Source organism: Physella acuta, unplaced genomic scaffold, assembly GCF_028476545.2.
Source record: "Physella acuta isolate Inbredline_101_S28 unplaced genomic scaffold, ASM2847654v3 ptg000591l, whole genome shotgun sequence".
Classification (NCBI taxonomy): Eukaryota; Metazoa; Mollusca; class Gastropoda; family Physidae; genus Physella; species Physella acuta.
This window is the reverse complement of record NW_026732110.1, coordinates 207,060-229,650: the sequence shown is the minus strand read 5'-3', so window position 1 is coordinate 229,650 and position 22,591 is coordinate 207,060. Positions and strand designations below refer to the sequence as shown.

Sequence of the window (22,591 nt, the reverse complement as noted above, 5' to 3'; positions counted from 1 at the left end):
ACATTTGTTACATTGTCGTGACATGACATTTGTTACATTGTCGTGACATGACATTTGTTACATTGTCGTGACATGACATTTGTTACATTGTCGTGACATGACATTTGTTACATTGTCGTGACATGACATTTGTTACATTGTCGTGACATGACATTTGTTACATTGTCGTGACATGACATTTGTTACATTGTCGTGACATGACATTTCTTATATTGTCGTGACATGACATTTGTTACATTGTCGTGACATGACATTTGTTACATTGTCGTGACATGACATTTGTTACATTGTCGTGACATGACATTTGTTACATTGTCGTGACATTACATTTATTACATTGTCGTGACATGACATTTGTTACATTGTCGTGACATGACATTTGTTACATTGTCGTGACATGACATTTGTTACATTGTCGTGACATGACATTTGTTACATTGTCGTGACATGACATTTGTTACATTGTCGTGACATGACATTTGTTACATTGTCGTGACATGACATTTGTTACATTGTCGTGACATGACATTTGTTACATTGTCGTGACATGACATTTGTTACATTGTCGTGACATGACATTTGTTACATTGTCGTGACGTGACATTTGTTACATTGTCGTGACATGACATTCGTTACATTGTCGTGACGTGACATTTGTTACATTGTCGTGACATGACATTCGTTACATTGTCGTGACGTGACATTTGTTACATTGTCCTGACATGACATTTGTTACATTGTCGTGACGTGACATTTGTTACATTGTCGTGACGTGACATTTGTTACTTTGTCGTGACATGACATTTGTTACATTGTCGTCACGTGACATTTGTTACATTGTCGTGACGTGACATTTGTTACATTGTCGTTACGTGACATTTGTTACATTGTCGTGACGTGACATTTGTTACATTGTCGTGACATGACATCCTACCGGTTTAGTTCAAGATGGCTGTGTAAACATATGACATAATAAAAATTATAAGAAATCCTTACCGTGTTATACCCAGGCTAACCCACCCTTACTGTTATACCCAGGCTAACCCACCCTTACTGTTATACCCAGGCTAACCCACCCTTACTGTTATACCCAGGCTAACCCACCCATACTGTTATACCCAATCTAACCCACCCATACTGTTATACCCAGGCTAACCCACCCATACTGTTATACCCAGGCTAACCCACTCATACTGTTATACCCACGTTAACCCAACCATACCGTGTTATACCCAGGCTAACCCACTCATACTGTTATACCCAGGCTAACCCACCCATACTGTTATACCCAGGCTAACCCATACTGTTATACCCAGGCTAACCCACCCATACTGTTATACCCAGGCTAACCCATACTGTTATACCCAGGCTAACCCACCCATACTGTTATACCCAGGCTAACCCACCCATACTGTTGTACCCAGGCTAACCCAACCATACCGTGTTATACCCAGGCTAACCCACCCATACTGTTATACCCAGGCTAACCCACCCATACTGTTATACCCAGGCTAACCCATACTGTTATACCCAGGCTAACCCATACTGTTATACCCAGGCTAACCCACCCATACTGTTATACCCAGGCTAACCCACCTCGAAAACACCAATGTCTGCATGTAGCAGCCCAGTAGGCCTATATCTTAGGTGCACAATTCCAAGTTTTGTTGTGCACTAGCTTATGTTTTGTGTGGCACAAATTTGCGCACCATCAGACACCGTCTAGGAAACAACGCACTTTTGCCTGTGTTAAAAACCATTTATCGGAGATTCCAACAAAAAAATTCCCCCCAACAACATTAGCGAAGCTTTCACCCCTGATGTTGATTTATGAGTTCATCTACCCATCGCTTGTAAAACTTGTTTCATCGAATTATGTCCCCTGTTCACGACCTGAAATTTGTCGAAAAAAAATTCTTCGCTTGGAATAATTCCTGACTTTTTTTTTTTAAATTGAAAATAAAATTTGTATTTCTAGATTCGGGCGAAACTTCGGTGGAATACGTCCTGACCTTGAAAGTAGTTTAAAATGTAAAAAAAAAAAAAAAAGTAAAATTGGATTCCTAGTTATAGCCTACGGCAGCCAATCAAATCTTAGCCAAGTGATTGTTATAATAATTGGATCTGCCAAAATAATTTGTGCGTACCGGGGAGAATTTAGATCGGTTTGTTAAAATTTCGGACCACTCCAAGAGTCTCGACTAAACGGAGGAAGTGAGTTAAATATAGAATTTTCAGATGCCCAGATTTTTCAAAGACAGAAGAAGTTGCCCAGATTTTTAGAGACAGGAGAAGTTACCCAGATTGTAATCTTCTGTTACACCCCGGACCGTGTTAGATGAATAAACTAATTTGAAACCTGATTGTTGAAGAGAAACGACCAAAGATGATGTGTCTGACGTGTTTCTCCGAAAACTCAGAGCTGTTTAGAAATATTTAGTACATGTTTGGCTGGATTGAGGAATTCATTAGATCTCCACGCAACCATAACGGTCACCAAAGGTTATCAGAAATATAGCTGTGTACATTCAACCATGACGGCACCAAAGGTTATCAGAAATATAGCTGTGTCCATTCAACCATGACGGCACCAAAGGTTATCAGAAATATAGCTGTGTCCATTCAACCATGATGGACACCAAATGTTATCAGAAATATAGCTGTGTCCATTCAACCGTAACGGACACCAAATGTTATCAGAAATATAGCTGTGTCCATTCAACCATAACGGTCACCAAATGTTATCAGAAATATAGCTGTGTCCATTCAACCATAACGGTCACCAAAGGTTATCAGAAATATAGCTGTGTCCATTCAACCATAACGGTCACCAAATGTTATCAGAAATATAGCTGTGTCCATTCAACCATAACGGTCACCAAAGGTTATCAGAAATATAGCTGTGTACATTCAACCATGACGGGCACGTGTCCAAAGATGGATCAATACATCGATTTGATCATTTACCGGCACATAACTACATGGTGTCTATCGGGATCAATTTAGTTTGGCCGTCAAATATAAGGTGCTGGTCTGTTTAGTTCACACGATTTTAGATCACGTGACTGTCTCCTTGACACCCTGACATCACGATGGTCGTTAGTCTCCTGTTATTAATAGTGGTCAGGTGACCCGGGCTGACCCATACATACGGTGGTCATGTGACCCGGGCTGACCCATACATACGGTGGTCAGGTGACCCGGGCTGACCCATACATACGGTGGTCATATGACCTGGGCTGACCCATACATACGGTGATCACGTGACCCGGGCTGACTCATACATACGGTGGTCAGGTGACCCGGGCTGACCCATACATACGGTGGTCATGTGACCCGGGCTGACCCATACATACGGTGATCACGTGACCCGGGCTGACCCATACATACGGTGGTCAGGTGACCCGGGCTGACCCATACATACGGTGGTCACGTGACCCGGGCTGACCCATACATACGGTGGTCATGTGACCCGGGCTGACCCATACATACGGTGGTCACGTGACCCGGGCTGACCCATACATACGGTGGTCACGTGACCCGGGCTGGCCGTAGATACCAGCTGATGCCGTGCCTGGCACGAGGAGAGAGCGTTGACCTTTGACCTCTGGGCTATAAAGTTATCAGCCCGTGTCCTGTCGATAATGATGCCCGGCTTGGAACTAACTTGGCCAGATAATAAACTTACCCCCCCCCCCCTGTTTATCCCCCCCCCCCCCCCGTTTACCTCCACCCCACAACCCAAGGCATTCTAGCACGCGATCTCAAGCGGAAGTTCTACTCGACAAGTCTCGGCTTGTGTGGGCTTGTTATGTATCACACGGGTCTAGATCACGTTGGTGGGTCACACGGGTCTAGCACTGACCCCGGGTCAGCGCTGACCACACTGATAGATCATACAGGTCAACACTGTTTGGCGCCAGTCAGTGGCCAGCAGAACGATCCCTACGATCCCTACGATCCCTACGATCCCTACGATACCTACAATCCCTACGATCCCTACGATCCCTACGATACCTACGATCCCAACGATCCCTACGATCCCTACGATACCTACGATCCCTACGATCCCTACGATCCCTACGATCCCTACGATACCTACAATCCCTACGATCCCTACGATCCCTACGATACCTACGATCCCAACGATCCCTACGATACCTACGATCCCTACGATCCCTACAATCCCTACGATACCTACGATCCCTACGATCCCTACGATCCCTACAATCCATACGATACCTATGATACCTATGATACCTGCCTTTCTAAACATTGGCACAGACCTGACCTCACGGAACCCTTACCATTTTTCCTGGATTTCACGATATGAATTGGTCTACGTATTCGCGCAAAATGGTATAGCCCATCTCAATCAATACAAAATGGTATCGCCCAACTCAATCAATACAAAATGGCATCGCCCAACTCAATCCCTACCAAATGGTATCGCCCAACTCAATCAATACAAAATGGTATCGCCCAACTCAATCAATACAAAATGGTATCGCCCAACTCAATCAATACAAAATGGTATCGCCCAACTCAATCAATACAAAATGGTATCGCCCAACTCAATCAATACAAAATGGCATCGCCCAACTCAATCCCTACCAAATGGTATCGCCCAACTCAATCCCTACCAAATGGTATCGCCCAACTCAATCCCTACCAAATGGTATCGCCCAACTCAATCAATACAAAATGGCATCGCCCAACTCAATCCCTACCAAATGGTATCGCCCAACTCAATCCCTACCAAATGGTATCGCCCAACTCAACCCCTTAAGTAATGGTATCGTCCATCTGACCTGTTAGCACGTGACCTATTAATGACGTCGCTGACATCGCACAGTCACGTGACAGTTTGAAAACATTTGCGGAGAATCGCAAACTAGATTTTTTTTTAAATATTGAACTCAAATTTGGACATTCGTGAAATTTATTTTTCATTTTGTGAGAGGAAACTGGTTCAGCAATTATTTCAAGTTCTATTGGAGGAAAGTCTGACTGGTAGCCGCGGACGTATTCGAGTATTCTAACCAGACGTATTCGAGTATTCTAATTACCCCAAGATCTAGTTGTTCAAATGAAGGAGACTCGCTGATAGCCCCAAACTGCATGCACTGGACGTATTCGAGTACCCTAATTATCCGACTACAGGCAATCTCGAAGAGCAGCAAATGGGCATCGTTTATCTCGAGTATCGTACTGGCACATTCGATACTCGTGCTAGCGATACTGCAGGGATGGCGGCCTGGAGCGTCTAAGTGCCGTGTAACGGGTGCTCATAATTGTAGCCACTAATTAATTATCCCATCATTAATTTAATTATTTTTTGTAAATTAAAATAAGAGAACTTTATTATTTCTCTCGAGGGTCGCGTCGAATTAGAAGAGTTATGTGGACGTGGAATGTAGAGTTTTGCCCCTTTAATGTGTTGTGATACAGTATGTCATTGTATGGGATGTGTGTTTCTCTTGAACACTAAAACATCATCTACATCACGACACAAGTCTTCGCATTTTTGTGATGGGATCGGGGGGGAGGGGGGGGGGGATCTATAAATGACGTCCTACAATTTTAGCTAACTTCGACCAGCCACCACTTCACGTCGCCATAATTTCTAACCCCCCCCCCCCCCCCCACCCCAATCCTAAAGTAAATTAAATAATTTTTTAAAACATCTGCATGTTTTCATTATTTTAAAGAACATCTTTAATACAAAATAGATCATCTAAGATCTGACCCGCCCTTAATCTAGACGTTACATCATATATGGACGCTAAATTTGGTTCACTTCTCGCACACCCCCCCCCCCCCCCCCCCAGTGTCAGCGCCAGAACAGTTTCGCTACCACGGGGAAGTTTTCTACCAGGCTAGACCTCTCTCAAGGCTCGCTAATTACAAATAGAATCCTCAAGATAAAACTGTATCTCGGGTTTCTATATGGTTTTATTTTATTTATTTTAATCTTTTAAACGTTTTCTTAAGAAAAAAAAACATATTTGTATTGATTTTTTAACTAGCGCGTTGCAGTTCTTATGTCTGTTTTGTCTGACTATGGACGAGCCAACTTTGTCCATGGACGAGCCAACTTTGTCTATGGACGAGCCAACTTTGTCCATGGACGAGCCAACTTTGTCCATGGACGAGCCAACTTTGTCTATGGACGAGCCAACTTTGTCTATGGACGAGCCAACTTTGTCTGTCTATGGACGAGCCAACTCTGCCTATGGACGAGCCAACTTTGTCTATGGACGAGCCAACTTTGTCTATGGACGAGCCAACTTTGTCTATGGACGAGCCACCACTTCCCTTCCTTTTTGCCATTAAATGTCCCGTCTAAAGCGTCTATAGATCTCTACTGTTTGATTTGTATTTAAAATCACTTGATGTTGCAAATACTTGTTCAACTGTGAAACGCCAGGAATCTTATTATAAGCTGCTGTTTATTGATTAAATAATGATTGGGGGGGGGGGGGGAGTGAAATATTTCAATTAACCACATTGGAAAACATCTGAGAAAAAGGAAAACTTACATTTTGTTTGCCCGAGAATATTTTTTTTCCAATTAGAAGGAATGTCGAGCTAATTTTTTTTAATGTAAATATGATGACGTCATTCGGTAAGATTTAAAACGTCTTCATGTAAACACGGGATTAGCTGGAGGGTTTGAACTGGTTTTATTAAGTGCTGCAGCTAAATATTGGCTGGCTCCATGCACAATTATTATCTGGCTACAAACACAACTATTGTCTGGCTACAAACACAATCATTGTCTGGGTACAAACACAATCATTGTCTGGCTACAAACACAATCATTGTCTGGCTACAAACACAATTATTGTCTGGCTACAAACACAACTATTGTCTGGCTACAAACACAATTATTGTCTGGACCAGACCTGAAGCTTGAGCTGCTAACCACAGCAAGCCCCCCCCCCCCTTGTAAACTTGAACTCTTCCCGTCGTAGGTCTCACCTCGTCCTGGTACCGCTGACGTCATTAGCTGACGTCACGAGCCGTTGTCTCAACTACGTCATCACAGCCCCGGGAGGTTGACGTCACGTCAGGTCACGTGATGTTGGGTGGATGCCGCACAGCGTGACACTGGTCAATAGATGACCACGTTAGATCACGTGATACTCACGCTAGTTCACGTTGTGCTGACCATTGTGCTTAGGCCACATGTCACGCCAATATTTGACCACGTGACACTGAGCGTGAGCTGCACGTGTACCCCGGCTGATCCGATCACGTGACCGGTCAGCCGGTGAATCCTGGGCCGGAAATAATAAAACGCCAGGGAAAGAACAAGTGAATCCCCACCCCCTCTCCCCATCCTAAACCCACTCCTCTCCCCACCCCTCACCGTCATGTCTGTATCACGTGTTTAGCAGAGGATTTCCGCCAGGAATTCTCTTGAAGTTCCAGTTCCAGCTTCTTAACAATGTTTTTCTCCTGTCGTGTCGGGCGCTGAACGTCAGCAATGTCAAGGTCACCGGTTCTAACATTGACTAAACACCAACACAAGGGCACTATGCTTGGGCTCTATGCCGGGGCACTAAGCTGGGCATTTGGCTGGGGCACTATGCTGCGTTATAAGGGCAATATGCTGAGGTACTAAGTTGGGGCACTATGCTGGGCACTAGGTTGGGGCACTAGGTTGGGGCTCTATGCTGGGGCACTAGGTTGGGGCAGTAGGTTGGGGCACTAGGTTGGGGCACTAGGTTGGGGCACTAGGTTGGGGCACTAGGTTGGGGCACTAGGTTGGGGCACTAGGTTGGGGCACTAGGTTGGGGCACTAGGTTGGGGCACTAGGTTGGGGCACTAGGTTGGGGCACTAGGTTGGGGCACTAGGTTGGGGCACTAGGTTGGGGCACTAGGTTGGGGCACTAGGTTGGGGCACTAGGTTGGGGCACTAGGTTGGGGCACAAGGTTGGGGCACTAGGTTGGCTGGTGAGGGCAGAACCCGAGAAACCATTTCCCTCGCAACTGACCCATCGATTGACCTTTGGCACGTGTCAGGAGACATCCATCGACTTCCGGTTGACGGCCAGCGAGCACTTTGATCGTGCACGTGAAAACATCGAGACATTTGTTGGGCGAGCACTTTGATCGTCCACGTGAAAACATCGAGACATTTGTTGGGCGAGCACTTTGATCGTCCACGTGAAAACATCGAGACATTTGTTGGACGAGCACTTTGATCGTGCACGTGAAAACATCGAGACATTTGTTGGGCGAGCACTTTGATCGTCCACGTGAAAACATCGAGACATTTGTTGGACGAGCACTTTGATCGTGCACGTGAAAACATCGAGACATTTGTTGGGCGCCTGTCGTGCTGGGGTCGTGTGGGTGTCCTGTAGCACAGGTTCTCACACCTTTTTAGTGGCGACCCTAGAAAACCCTTAGAGCCCCCCCCCCTGGGATCTCAGCCGACGGATTGAGATCCCGTGTTCTGTAGTACACCATTGAAATAGATGTTTTCACTAGGATATGGATATACAGGGCGCATGGGGTGTATGTTATGGTGACACCCCATGGTGACACCCCATAGTGACACCACATAGTGACACCACATGGTGACACCACATGGTGACACCACATGGTGACACCATATGGTGACACCCCATGGTGACACCCCATAGTGACACCACATGGTGACACCACATGGTGACACCACATGGTGACACCACATGGTGACACCCCATAGTGACACCCCATATTGACACCCCATAGTGACACCACATAGTGACACCACATAGTGACACCACATAGTGACACCACATAGTGACACCACATAGTGACACCACATAGTGACACCACATAGTGACACCACATAGTGACACCACATAGTGACACCACATGGATGCACAACTGACTCACTTTAAGTTATAACTCATGGCTAACATTGTGTTTGTGTAGCTTTCATTGGTTACAATTTAAAACGTTTTGTTAAAAAACATCTATTTCACGTTCTTAAATAAACTCATATAATATAATATATATATATATATATATATATATATATATATATATATATATATATATATATATATATATATATATATATATATATATATGTATATATATATATATATATATATATATATATATATATATATATATATATATATATATATATATATATATATATATATATATATATATATATATATGCCTACGTGTAAAGTATGTAGGCTAGTCTTAGAGACGTCTGTGTGTCGGGCAGCGAGATAATGTATCGGAAAAAATCAATCGGGATTTGTCAAAGGTGACAGAGCTCTCTAGAATTTCAAATCCTCCAATTTGTATCTGCAGTAAAGTGCGTCTCCTGTCCTTTGTTGTGGTGCAGCTATACAGCTGTTAGAATAGTCACGTGATCAATAGGTGTCACCTTGACATAGACTAGTTGGTACAGCGCTGTTTGTAGTGGTCACCCTGACGTCCAGTGTAGTGGCCGCTGACGTCCTGTGCTAACCTGGCTAGCTGTTTGACCATCATTGTTGTCTAGTCTACTTAGCTAGCATAGCTAGCCACATGTATCCCTGGTATTGTTGCTACTGTAGCCTGCTAATCTCAGATGTAGCTACTCTAGCTAGGCTAGCATCAGGTAGCTACTCTAGCTAGGCTAGCATCAGGTAGCTACTCTAGCTAGGCTAACATCAGGTAGCTACTCTAGCTAGGCTAGCATCAGGTAGCTTCTCTATCTAGGCTAGCATCAGGTAGCTACTCTAGCTAGGCTAGCATCAGGTAGCTACTCTAGCTAGGCTAACATCAGGTAGCTACTCTAGCTAGGCTAGCATCAGGTAGCTACTCTAGCTAGGCTAGCATCAGGTAGCTACTCTAGCTAGGCTAGCATCAGGTAGCTACTCTAGCTAGGCTAACATCAGGTAGCTACTCTAGCTAGGCTAGCATCAGGTAGCTACTCTAGCTAGGCTAGCATCAGGTAGCTACTCTAGCTAGGCTAGCATCAGGTAGCTACTTTAGCTAGGCTAGCATCAGGTAGCTTCTAGAATGTCGCGATGGATAAAATCGATACCGTGATTGGAGCATCGAGTGTCTGACTCTCGTGATCGATAGATTTAGATGGGACGGTTGGACAACGACAAAAGGTGGGGGTGGGGGGGGGACACTAGAACACAAGACGGTGTTAGGGGCGGAGGTTGAGGGAGTGGGGCACGGGGGGGGGCAGGTACAATGTATCACAACAGTATGGGAAGCGTACCGTACGTCTTTTATCACATGAATAGGCATGTCTGTTTTATTGGGGGTGGTAGGGGATCACAAAATCACAGTGCCCTTGAAAATCAGGACGTAGTACACTTAAGTCAGTAGTGCTGTTCAATTGACCGTAGATGTAGGTCAGCTAATTACAGATAATTAGACCAGTTATCAGTCGCCTCCCTTGATGATGTCATCTTTGTGTGGACAACATCACTCAAGTACCTGTGGCTTAGGTCACGTGTTAGATCAGCTGACCGCTGACCCGTGACATTGACCTCTAGAGGTCAGCTCGACAGCCCAGAGAAATGTTTGATTCAAATTGTTTTAAAAACTATCAAGTCGGAAACAACGGCACCTTCTAAATAAATAATTACATTCCTTAATTACCTTTACAAGAAATTGTATGCTACACTTCAATTATTGATTCTTTAGAAGAGTTGAAAATTTAAAAACACGTTGTAAATTGCATATGTAATGCGTTTAGGAATTTTCTCCCAGTAGAGGTATTACAGGTTCGATCCGTTTCCTTTAGACACTTGCTTTTATTCTTCCAATAACTTTAAATAAAATCAATAGTTGCCTTTATCTTGGTGTATCATAGGAAGCCGATGGTCCGGATAACATTTTGGTCTTAAGGAACAGTTACCTCAACTACCGCAGGGAACAACTTAGGGAACAGTCACCTCAACTACCGCAGGGAACAACTTAGGGAACAGTCACCTCAACTACCGCAGGGAACAACTTAGGGAACAGTCACCTCAACTACCGCAGGGAACAACTTAGGGAACAGTCACCTCAACTACCGCAAGAAACAACTTAGGGAACTGTAACCTCAACTACCGCAGGGAACAACTTAGGGAACAGTCACCTCAACTACCGCAGGGAACAACAAGAAACAATTAGTCACCTCAACGACCGCAGGGAACAACTACCAATGTAACCCCGTCACCTTTGAGCACTTTCCCAACCTTGACTGAAAAAAAAAGGTGAAAGTCAGTTTAGCACTCTGCGTTAATTAAATACAACTATGCAATTAACTGTTGAAAAGTTAATTGGCATTTTTACAGATATTTAATGATGTCAGACTATTTGAGACGGGAGAAAAGTATTCAAAAATAATTAGAGACATTATTTCAATCATAAAATAATTTCGGGACAACCGTCATTTTCTACAATTTTTTACCAATTTTCAGACATGCCACAGGCTGTTTCATAGGCCGGTCTGTTTCATAGGCCGGTCTGTTTCATGGGTCCGTCTGTTTCGGGGTTCCGGTTGTTTCAGTCAACATATCCCAACAACATAGACTGTCAACATATCCCAACAACATATACTGTCAACATATCTCAACAACATATACTGTCAACATATCCCAACAACATAGACTGTCAACATATCCCAACAACATAGTCTGTCAAGATATTCTACAAGCGATACCACTGAGGCCTAATATATTGGACGCTGAATGAAACTTTTAATGCTATAATCGATGCCGCACATTTCTTCACTCGGTCCTGTTTGGCGTTGATATCCTGGAGCAACTCACCCCCCACCTCTCCCTCCCATATGCCCCCACCCACATGATATTTTGCCCCCCCCCCCCCCTCCTGTCTGCCCATGTCTCTCCCCGCACCCATCATGTCAATGATGTGACATAAAAGAAGTTCAAGCTGAAAATATTGCGATTGGAAAACAAGCCAAGCGGAACCAAACCCACGGGCAATAAAATCTTGAGCCCTACCCCCGGGATTGTGGTCTCCTAGGTGACTCGGGGGGCGGATGTAACTTGTTAAGCTCTGAGCTTCGTGGTAGGGCACTCGGAATTATATGTCTCTCTTCCCTATGTCTCTCTGCCCTATGTCTCTCTGCCCTATGTCTCTCTGCCTTATGTCTCTCTGCCCTATGTCTCTCTGTCCTATGTCTCTCTGCCCTATGTCTCTCTGCCCTATGTCTCTCTGCCCTATGTCTCTCTGCCCTTTGTCTCTCTGCCCTATGTCTCTCTGCCCTATGTCTCTCTGCCCTATGTCTCTCTGCCCTATGCCTCTCTGCCCTATGTCTCTCTGCCCTTTGTCTCTCTGTCCTATGTCTCTCTGCCCTATGTCTCTCTGTCCTGTCTCTCTGCCCTATGTCTCTCTGCCCTTTGTCTCTCTGCCCTATGTCTCTCTGCCCTATGTCTCTCTGCCCTATGCCTCTCTGCCCTATGTCTCTCTGCCCTTTGTCTCTCTGTCCTATGTCTCTCTGCCCTATGCCTCTCTGCCCTATGTCTCTCTGCCCTTTGTCTCTCTGTCCTATGTCTCTCTGCCCTATGTCTCTCTGCCCTGTCTCTCTGCCCTATGTCTCTCTGCCCTTTGTCTCTCTGCCCTATGTCTCTCTGCCCTATGTCTCTCTGCCCTATGTCTCTCTGCCCTATGTCTCTCTGCCCTATGTCTCTCTGCCCTATGTCTCTCTGCTCTATGTCTCTCTGCCCCTATGTCTCTCTGCCCTATGTCTCTCTGCCCTATGTCTCTCTGCCCTATGTCTCTCTGCCCTATGTCTCTCTGCCCTATGTCTCTCTGCCCTATGTCTCTCTGCCCTATGTCTCTCTGCCCTATGTCTCTCTGCCCTATGTCTCTCTGCCCTATGTCTCTCTGCCCTATGTCTCTCTGCCCTATGTCTCTCTGCCCTTTGTCTCTCTGCCCTATGTCTCTCTGCCCTATGTCTCTCTGCCCTTAACGTCCGTGATCTTTCTATGTCCTAGAGATTTTCTTACCATATCGTTCTTAGTTCTAGAATTCTTGGTCCTTCAACATTGTATGACTGTCATATGGTCCATCAACATTGTATGACTGTCATATGGTCCATCAACAAATTGTATGACTGTCATATGGTCCATCAACATTGTATGACTGTCATATGGTCCATCAACATTGTATGACTGTCATATGGTCCATCAACATTGTATGACTGTCATATGGTCCATCAACATTGTATGACTGTCATATGGTCCATCAACATTGTATGACTGTCATATTGTCCACCAACATAACCGCGTAACAATGAGCCACCAATGTATCAATGAGCCAGCAATATAACCGTGTAACAATGAGCCACTAATATAACCGTGTAACAAAGAGCCAACAATATGACAATGAGCCACCAATGTATCGATGAGCCGCAAATATAACCGTAACAATGAGCAAACAATATAACAATGAGCCACCAATATAACCGTGTAACAATGAGCCACCAATATAACCATGTAACAATGAGCCACCAATATAACCATGTAACAATGAGCCACCAATATAACAATGAGCCAACAATATCTATATATATAATTCGCTTCTTCGAGCCGTTTTAAAACAAGCTGCAAACGCGCCTTGCAATCCCCTCTCTTCCTCACTAGGCATAAATCAACCTCCCCCACCCCCGCATGGTCTGATGAGCTGTAGTTCACTCTAAATGTTTACATTCTACAATCGGGTTTAGTGACGGCTATTAGGGGCAGATAATTTAGTTTGAAACTATTCTAAACTTAGGGGAGGTAACTAAGAGAAGGCTACTTTCACGGGTGGGGGGGGGGAGAGTTTTAGTGTTTTAAAGCAAATATTTTTAAGTGGCAGCATTGGTACTGTCGAATTCACAAATTATGAATTACTGAAAAGTAGAAAATAAAACAACTAAATAGCGGCGTATGATACGCTGCGGGTCGGCTCGTAACCATGTAACACACAAATCTCGCCCCCGTGTTAAAGATTTGACAAGACGATCTGCCAGCCATTCAAGTCCAATAACTCTCCAGCCTAAATGAATTCCATCTTCCTGTCTGTTCGTGTAGCGCGGGTGGGATGGGGTGGACGGCAGTAACAGTGACGTCATAGTTCATGGCCAGCACTTGCAGATCCGATGGACATGGTGTGGTGATATGGTGACATGGTGACATGGTGACATGGTGTGGTGACATGGTGACATGGTGATATGGTGACATGGTGACATGGTGTGGTGACATGGTGACATGGTGACATGGTGACATGGTGTGGTGACATGGTGACATGGTGATATGGTGACATGGTGACATGGTGTGGTGACATGGTGACATGGTGACATGGTGACATGCTGACATGGTGTGGTGACATGGTGACATTGTGACATGGTGTGGTGACATGGTGACATTGTGACATGGTGTGGTGATATACCCACACTCACTCCACACCATGTCACCACACCATGTCACCACACCATGTCACCACGCCATATCACCACGCCATGTCACAATATCACCACACCATGTCACCACACCATATCACCACACCATGTCACCACGCCATGTCACAATATCACCACACCATGTCACCACACCATATCACCACACCATGTCACAATATCACCACACCATGTCACCACACCATATCACCACACCATGTCACCACGCCATGTCACAATATCACCACACCATGTCACCACACCATATCACCACACCATGTCACCACACCATATCACCACACCATGTCACCACGCCATGTCACAATATCACCACACCATGTCACCACACCATATCACCACACCATGTCACAATATCACCACACCATGTCACCACACCATATCACCACACCATGTCACAATATCACCACACCATGTCACCACACCATGTCACCACACCATGTCACCACACCATGTCACCACACCATGTCACCACACCATGTCACCACACCATATCACCACACCATATCACCACACCATATCACCACACCATGTCACAATATCACCACACCATGTCACCACACCATGTCACCACACCATGTCACCACACCATATCACCACACCATATCACCACACCATATCACCACACCATGTCACAATATCACCACACCATGTCACCACACCATGTCACCACACCATGTCACCATATCACCACACCGTGTCACCACACCATGTCACCACACCATGTCACCACACCATGTCACCACACCATATCACCACACCATGTCACCACGCCATGTCACCACACCATATCACCACACCATGTCACCACACCATGTCACCACACCATGTCACCACACCATGTCACCACACCATGTCACCACACCATATCACCACACCATGTCACCACACCATGTCACCACACCATGTCACCACACCATGTCACCACACCATGTCACCACACCATGTCACCACACCATGTCACCACACCATGTCACCACACCATGTCACCACACCATATCACCACACCATGTCACCACACCATGTCACCACACCGTGTCACCACACCGTGTCACCACACCATGTCACCACACCATGTCACCACACCATGTCACCACACCATGTCACCACACCATGTCACCACACCATGTCACCACACCATGTCACCACACCATGTCACCACACCATGTCACCACACCATATCACCACACCATGTCACCACACCATATCACCACACCATGTCACCACATCACCACACCGTGTCACCACACCATGTCACCACATCACCACACCATGTCACCACACCATGTCACCACATCACCACACCATGTCACCACACCATATCACCACACCGTGTCACCACACCATGTCACCACACCATGTCACCACACCATGTCACCACATCACCACACCATGTCACCACGCCATGTCACCACACCATGTCACCACACCATATCACCACACCATGTCACCACACCATGTCACCACACCATGTCACCACATCACCACACCATGTCACCACACCATGTCACCACACCATATCACCACACCATATCACCACACCATGTCACCATATCACCACACCATGTCACCATATCACCACACCATATCACCACACCATGTCACCACACCATGTCACCATATCACCACACCATATCACCACACCATGTCACCACACCGTGTCACCACACCACGTCACCCTACAATAGACCACGACTGGACCGGTCCAACTATCTTCTGCCCCGTCCCTCGACCGTATGATGTCCCTCGGTCCACCTAGCCCTGATGAGTACATTACTCTAGCCAGGGATAGTTGATGTCTAGGCAAACAGCTGACCACACTATCTGTATGCCGAGATCAAGAAACAGATGGACTCTACTTCACCTACCCCGTGACGCATCTGGTTTGAAAGGTTTACGTTCTTGACCCTACAGCCCTGTGTTACTGCCAGCATTACATGACCTGTGACGTCATGGTGCTGTATTACAGCTGTGTGTTATACTCGGTGTCATGAAACGGTAGCAAATAATCGACGAACAAATTGACAACGTGGGTTCGTGAACTTTGGCCTACTACATCCACCCTCTGACCTTTGGCCTATTTGATGGCTGCATTACCCATTGACGTCTTGGAATAATAGAGCAATAGTATTGGGTGACGTCAGAGCACGTGCGTCCAGGCTTTGTTTCCGTTCCCCGTGGCGAGAGGAGAGTGAGAGGCGGAGGGAGCCGTGCGCCGGCACTAGACCGGCAGACCGCCGGCTTCAGTCGTGGCGCGAACTCGGGTTAGCGGCTGTACCCAAATGTCAACAAATGTTAGCGGACAGCACCCGTGGCGGACATCACCCGTGGCGGACAGCTTCTGGCGACAATCTGGACGTGCTGTCAGGATATAACACCGCGGATATTCTCACGGCGAATGTTGACACGGCGAATGTTGACACGGCCAACTAGGTAAACTTTGACGTAAGTGTGATTATCGTGATCGTCTGCTAGAATTTTTTTCCTGTGAAATATTTCGTGCGAAGTGTGGAGGATTTAACACAACTAGCAGGTAAAAAAAAAACTTTCTGTTTTACTGTTAGTCTATTAATAGATCTAGACATTTAGAACAGTGTCTAAATTATACAGACCGGTGTCTAGTTTGTTGACATCCATTATATTCCATGGAAACAAAGAGCGGTCTAATCAAATGTCCGACAACTCGAACGATAAAAAAACTACCGACCACACACAACCTTACAAGCAGACACTAGACTTGTCAGGTTGGAGACTTAGCTCTGCCATTCAACGTTAACTTAGCTCTGGACTTGTAGCTTAGCTCTGTACCGTTAACCGCGATATATGTACCGTTAGCTTAGCTCTTGACCGTTATCTAAGCTCTAGTGTGTTGGTAGAGCCTGACGGGCACCTTACTGCAGTAAGCTCCTGTCCCATGGGTGTACAAATGTTGCCTGACTTCAATGGTAACTCAGCCAGTCAGCCTAAGGGTTGAGTTCCAACCCAGCCGTTCATCTTTTTTATTCTTTATTTAAATAAAGTACTGCATCGTGCGAAACAATCTGACAAATCTAGGTTCAAGACACTACGTTGGTCTGACTAGCTAGGTTCAAGACAGTATGTTGGTCTGACATAGCATGTGTTGGTCTGACATAGCATGTGTTGGTCTGACATAGAATGTGTTGGTCTGACATAGGTTGTGTTGGTCTGACATAGCATGTGTTGGTCTGACATAGCATGTGTTGGTCTGACATAGAATGTGTTGGTCTGACATAGCATGTGTTGGTCTGACATAGGGTGTGTTGGTCTGACATAGCATGTGTTGGTCTGACATAGCATGTGTTGGTCTGACATAGCATGTGTTGGTCTGACATAGGGTGTGTTGGTCTGACATAGTATGTGTTGGTCTGATAGAATGTGTTGGTCTGACATAGGGTGTGTTGGTCTGACATAGAATGTGTTGGTCTGACATAGGTTGTGTTGATCTGACATAGGATGTGTTGGTCTGACATAGCATGTGTTGGTCTGACATAGCATGTGTTGGTATGACATAGCATGTGTTGGTATGACATAGCATGTGTTGGTCTGACATAAAATTTAGCGATGATTGCTGTAGATTACCAGCCCTGTATGGCAACCATTACGTAAGTCGGCGCGTGCATTAATTACATCCACCAATGCATGGCATCCTCTATCTATCGATCTGATGGATCGATAATGTCTGTATAATCTGGTGCTAATCCACTCACTCTCCGTATCTTGAGATAATCCACTCACCTCGACATTACACACAGCTTCCCCCCCCCCATCCCCCACCTTTAACTTTATCATACAAAACACAGAATGATGTGAGTAGCCTCCCTTTATTATTGATGCAAATTATCTCCCTTTTCTAATTATAATAGAGCCGCTTCTACCTGCTCAAATATCCCGCTATTAATTAAATCAATCACATTAATTAATTAGCTGAGAACAATGAGTTGGGCGTAAAAAACACCACCTAATGACAGTCGGGTGTCACCATTGGTGTCATGTTTGTGGGGTGGGTCAAACCCTGAGGCAGGGGACATAATTTGAATAAACACATCTGCACAAGGAGTTATCTTGACGAAATGGATTGCTGGGTCGTACAGCTGTCTCGCTCGAATGTTTTAGGTTTCTTTAAAACAGCTGGCTGTATGTGTGTTATATGGGTACTTGCTGGCTGTATGTGTGTGTGATATATGGACACTTCCTGGCTGTATGTGTGTGATATATGTATGTGTATGCTCGAGTATGTATAGTAGGGTAGTCGTGTTTACATGCGATCTATCGTGAAAGCACTGCTGGTCACAAAGTCAGCCACAACCCAACTACCGACACATTAACACACATACACACACACGTACACACATGTACACACACATGTACACACACATATTCGAGCGATTAAACTGCTTCCCTTAACCGCTCGATAATTTGTTTTGGCTGCATGGATTATTTTTTTCAATGCAAACAGGCATATCGATTGATTTTTATCAATGCTAACAGATCGATTTAAATAGTTTGGAAATTTAACAAGGCTGTAGAGAAACTTGATCGCTTTCTGATCCATCGATAGTAATCACTGGCAGAAACTTTGTACCCAACTTCCCCTCCCCACCCCCACATTTCTACCTCATTTTAATCACACACACCCAACTTATCCCACTTTACCAGGCCCTATCCCATCATCCCCTATCCCAACAGCCCCTATCCCAACAGCCCCTATCCCAACAGCCCCTATCCCAACAGCCCCTACCCCAACAGCCCCTATCCCAACAGCCCTTATCCCAACAGCCCCTATCCCAACAGCCCCTATCCCAACAGCCCTTATCCCAACAGCCCCATCCAGTTAGCATCAACAGCACCGTTGGCATCATATTTCAAGAGTTTTAGCCCCTACAGTTAAAACAGCTGAGGTTTACAAGCATTCCTGGTTGACGAATCTGACGTTTTTCTTGTTCTTTCTTCAAGTTAAACACCCCGACACGAAGCCAACCCGTACAGATATGCCTCAGATATTCAACACAATCAGCCAACCCGTACAGATATCCCTCAGATATTAGCCACAAGCCAACCCGTACAGATATGCCTCCGATATTTGCCACAAGCCAACCCGTACAGATACCTCTCAGATATTTGCCACAAGCCAACCCGTACAGATATGCCTCAGATATTCAACACAACCAGCCAACCCGTACAGATATGCCTCAGATATTCAACACAACCAGCCAACCCGTACAGATATTCCCCAGATATTCCCCACCGCTGGCTACAATTTTAACCGAATTATCTTCTCCTCTCCGTCCTACAGCCCCGGTAGCCAACAAGCGAAACAATTATTCCAATCTGTTTTCCACTTCAGTTTTTGAAATAATCGCCCGCTTGCGTGACGTCTGTATGTAGAGGCAGGCGTACGCCCGACTTCCTGTCTGAGATGGTCGTAACTTTATGGACCTAGATCTTGTGGCAGAGAATCTGTGCTATCAAACAGCTGATCTCAAACACGACAAGGTCAAGGTCGTGGGTCAAATGACAAGAAACCCAGAGACAGTCACGATGATTTGGATGACGTATGACATGTCTTCTGACATTTTCCCGCTCAGTTCTCACCTGCCAGACAACAGCTGTCAGTGAATGTCTTCTATGTGCTGTCTAGCATGCTGTCTGACACTTTCCCACAACAGTCTTAGTGGCGGAACTAGAAAAAAAGCCCCATATATATATATATATATATATATATATATATATATATATATATATATATATATATATATATATATATATATATATATATATATATGAATTATAAGAAAGTAGGATATATATATATATATATATATATATATATATATATATATATATATATATATATATATATATATATATATATATATATATATTATATTTTTATATATCCACATATATGAAAGCCCATGTGGCGCACTTCTCTCTCTCTGGCCACAACATTTTTGAGGCTATGAGATCAGTATGTTCAGCGATGTATGGAGAACTTTATGATACAGACTTCTGTTGAAATAATATGGATGTATTAAATGTATAGACTAAATTTTATTTAAAGAATAAAAATAAAGGCATATTCGATATTGAAACATTTTTAATTATGTAACCGGAAAGGTGTTAATGTGGTGACAAGAACACAATAAACAATGACGTCACATGCCACATGTTTAAACTCCGGAAAGTACACAACACTAATGGCATCAACTTCTAATTTTAGATGACAAAAAAATTCGTAAAAAACGTTTTAATAACAAGCTTTTATGTAATGATGCACTAAAAAGTAGAAAATAAATTATAGACTACTATTTAAATAACTATAAGAAAAGCGTGGGTCACTTTAGTATCTATTGGATACCTTTACTAATGTTAAGGAAGACACCCACGCTTTTCTTTATAGTTATTTAAATAGTAGTCTATAATTTATTTTCTACTTTTTAGTGCATCATTACATAAAAGCTTGTTATTAAAACGTTTTTTATGAATTTTTTTTTCAGTACTTTACATGTTTTATTTACAATAGAGTTACATGACTAAAAACCATTGCGCGCCTACTGAACATCACGTTCAGTAGGCGCGCAATGGTTTTTGAACGCAGCCATTACGTGATAGCGCAGCTATTGAAGGTGATGACGCGTGTGGTGTGGTTGGCTAGACATGCCTACTAATTCGGTCCAAACTTTAATTAATTCATAAAAAATTAATTAGGCATCCAATTAAGTCAAATTTAGTTTCAGATTGCATTGTCTTCATGTCTTGACCCACGTGTCAAATGTGAATCGTATCGGTCAAGTAGAACTGTCCGAATTTTCACTCCTGCGTTTCCGTCTAGACTGACGACTGACGACTGACGACTGACGAGGAAGTGAGTTAAATAAAAGCTTGTAAAAAAAAATTCATAAAAAACGTTTTAATAACAAGCTTTTATGTAATGATGCACTAAAAAGTAGAAAATAAATTATAGACTACTATTTAAATAACTATAAAGAAAAGCGTGGGTCACTTTAGTATCTATTGGATACCTTTACTAATGTTAAGGAAGACACCCACGCTTTTCTTTATAGTTATTTAAATAGTAGTCTATAATTTATTTTCTACTTTTTAGTGCATCATTACATAAAAGCTTGTTATTAAAACGTTTTTTATGAATTTTTTTTCAGTACTTTACATGTTTTATTTACAATAGAGTTACATGACTAAAAACCATTGCGCGCCTACTGAACATCACGTTCAGTAGGCGCGCAATGGTTTTTGAACGCAGCCATTACGTGATGGCGCAGCTATTGAAGGTGATGACGCGTGTGGTGTGGTTGGCTAGACATGCCTACTAATTCGGTCCAAATTTTTATTAATTCATAAAAAATTAATTAGGCATCCAATTAAGTCAAATTTAGTTTCAGATTGCATTGTCTTCATGTCTTGACCCACGTGCCAACTGTGAATCGTATCGGTCAAGTAGAACTGTCCGAATTTTCACTCCTGCGTTTCCGTCTAGACAGACTGACGACAGAGGAAGTGAGTTAAATAAAAGCTTGTAAAAAAAAATTCATAAAAAACGTTTTAATAACAAGCTTTTATGTAATGATGCACTAAAAAGTAGAAAATAAATTATAGACTACTATTTAAATAACTATAAAGAAAAGCGTGGGTCACTTTAGTATCTATTGGATACCTTTACTAATGTTAAGGAAGACACCCACGCTTTTCTTTATAGTTATTTAAATAGTAGTCTATAATTTATTTTCTACTTTTTAGTGCATCATTACATAAAAGCTTGTTATTAAAACGTTTTTTATGAATTTTTTTTCAGTACTTTACATGTTTTATTTACAATAGAGTTACGTGACTAAACACCATTGCGCGCCTACTGAACATCACGTTCAGTTGGCGCGCAATTGTTTTTGAACGCAGCCATTACGTGATGGCGCAGCTATTGAAGGTGATGACGCGTGTGGTGTGGTTGGCTAGACATGCCTACTAATTCGGTCCAAATTTAAATTAATTCATAAAAAATTAATTAGGCATCCAATTAAGTCAAATTTAGATTCAGATTGCATTGTCTTCATGTCTTGACCCACGTGCCAACTGTGAATCGTATCGGTCAAGTAGAACTGTCCGAATTTTCACTCCTGCGTT

At 43.9% G+C, this 22,591-nt stretch overlaps 1 protein-coding gene across 4 annotated transcripts in view; it reads left to right on the top strand.

The window, feature by feature from the left end:
- Nucleotides 1–22,591, top strand: part of LOC131947288 (uncharacterized) — an 82,006-nt gene that overhangs the window by 28,595 nt on the left and 30,820 nt on the right. Inside the window, exon 1 of one of the 4 annotated variants that reach the window (XM_059308454.1) lies at nt 16,627–16,967. The exons of the other annotated variants lie outside the window; for them this stretch is intronic. The gene's annotated coding sequence lies outside the window, so the exon portion shown is untranslated. Of the gene's footprint in view, nt 1–16,626; nt 16,968–22,591 lie in introns of those variants that run through there. 4 annotated transcript variants of the gene reach the window in all.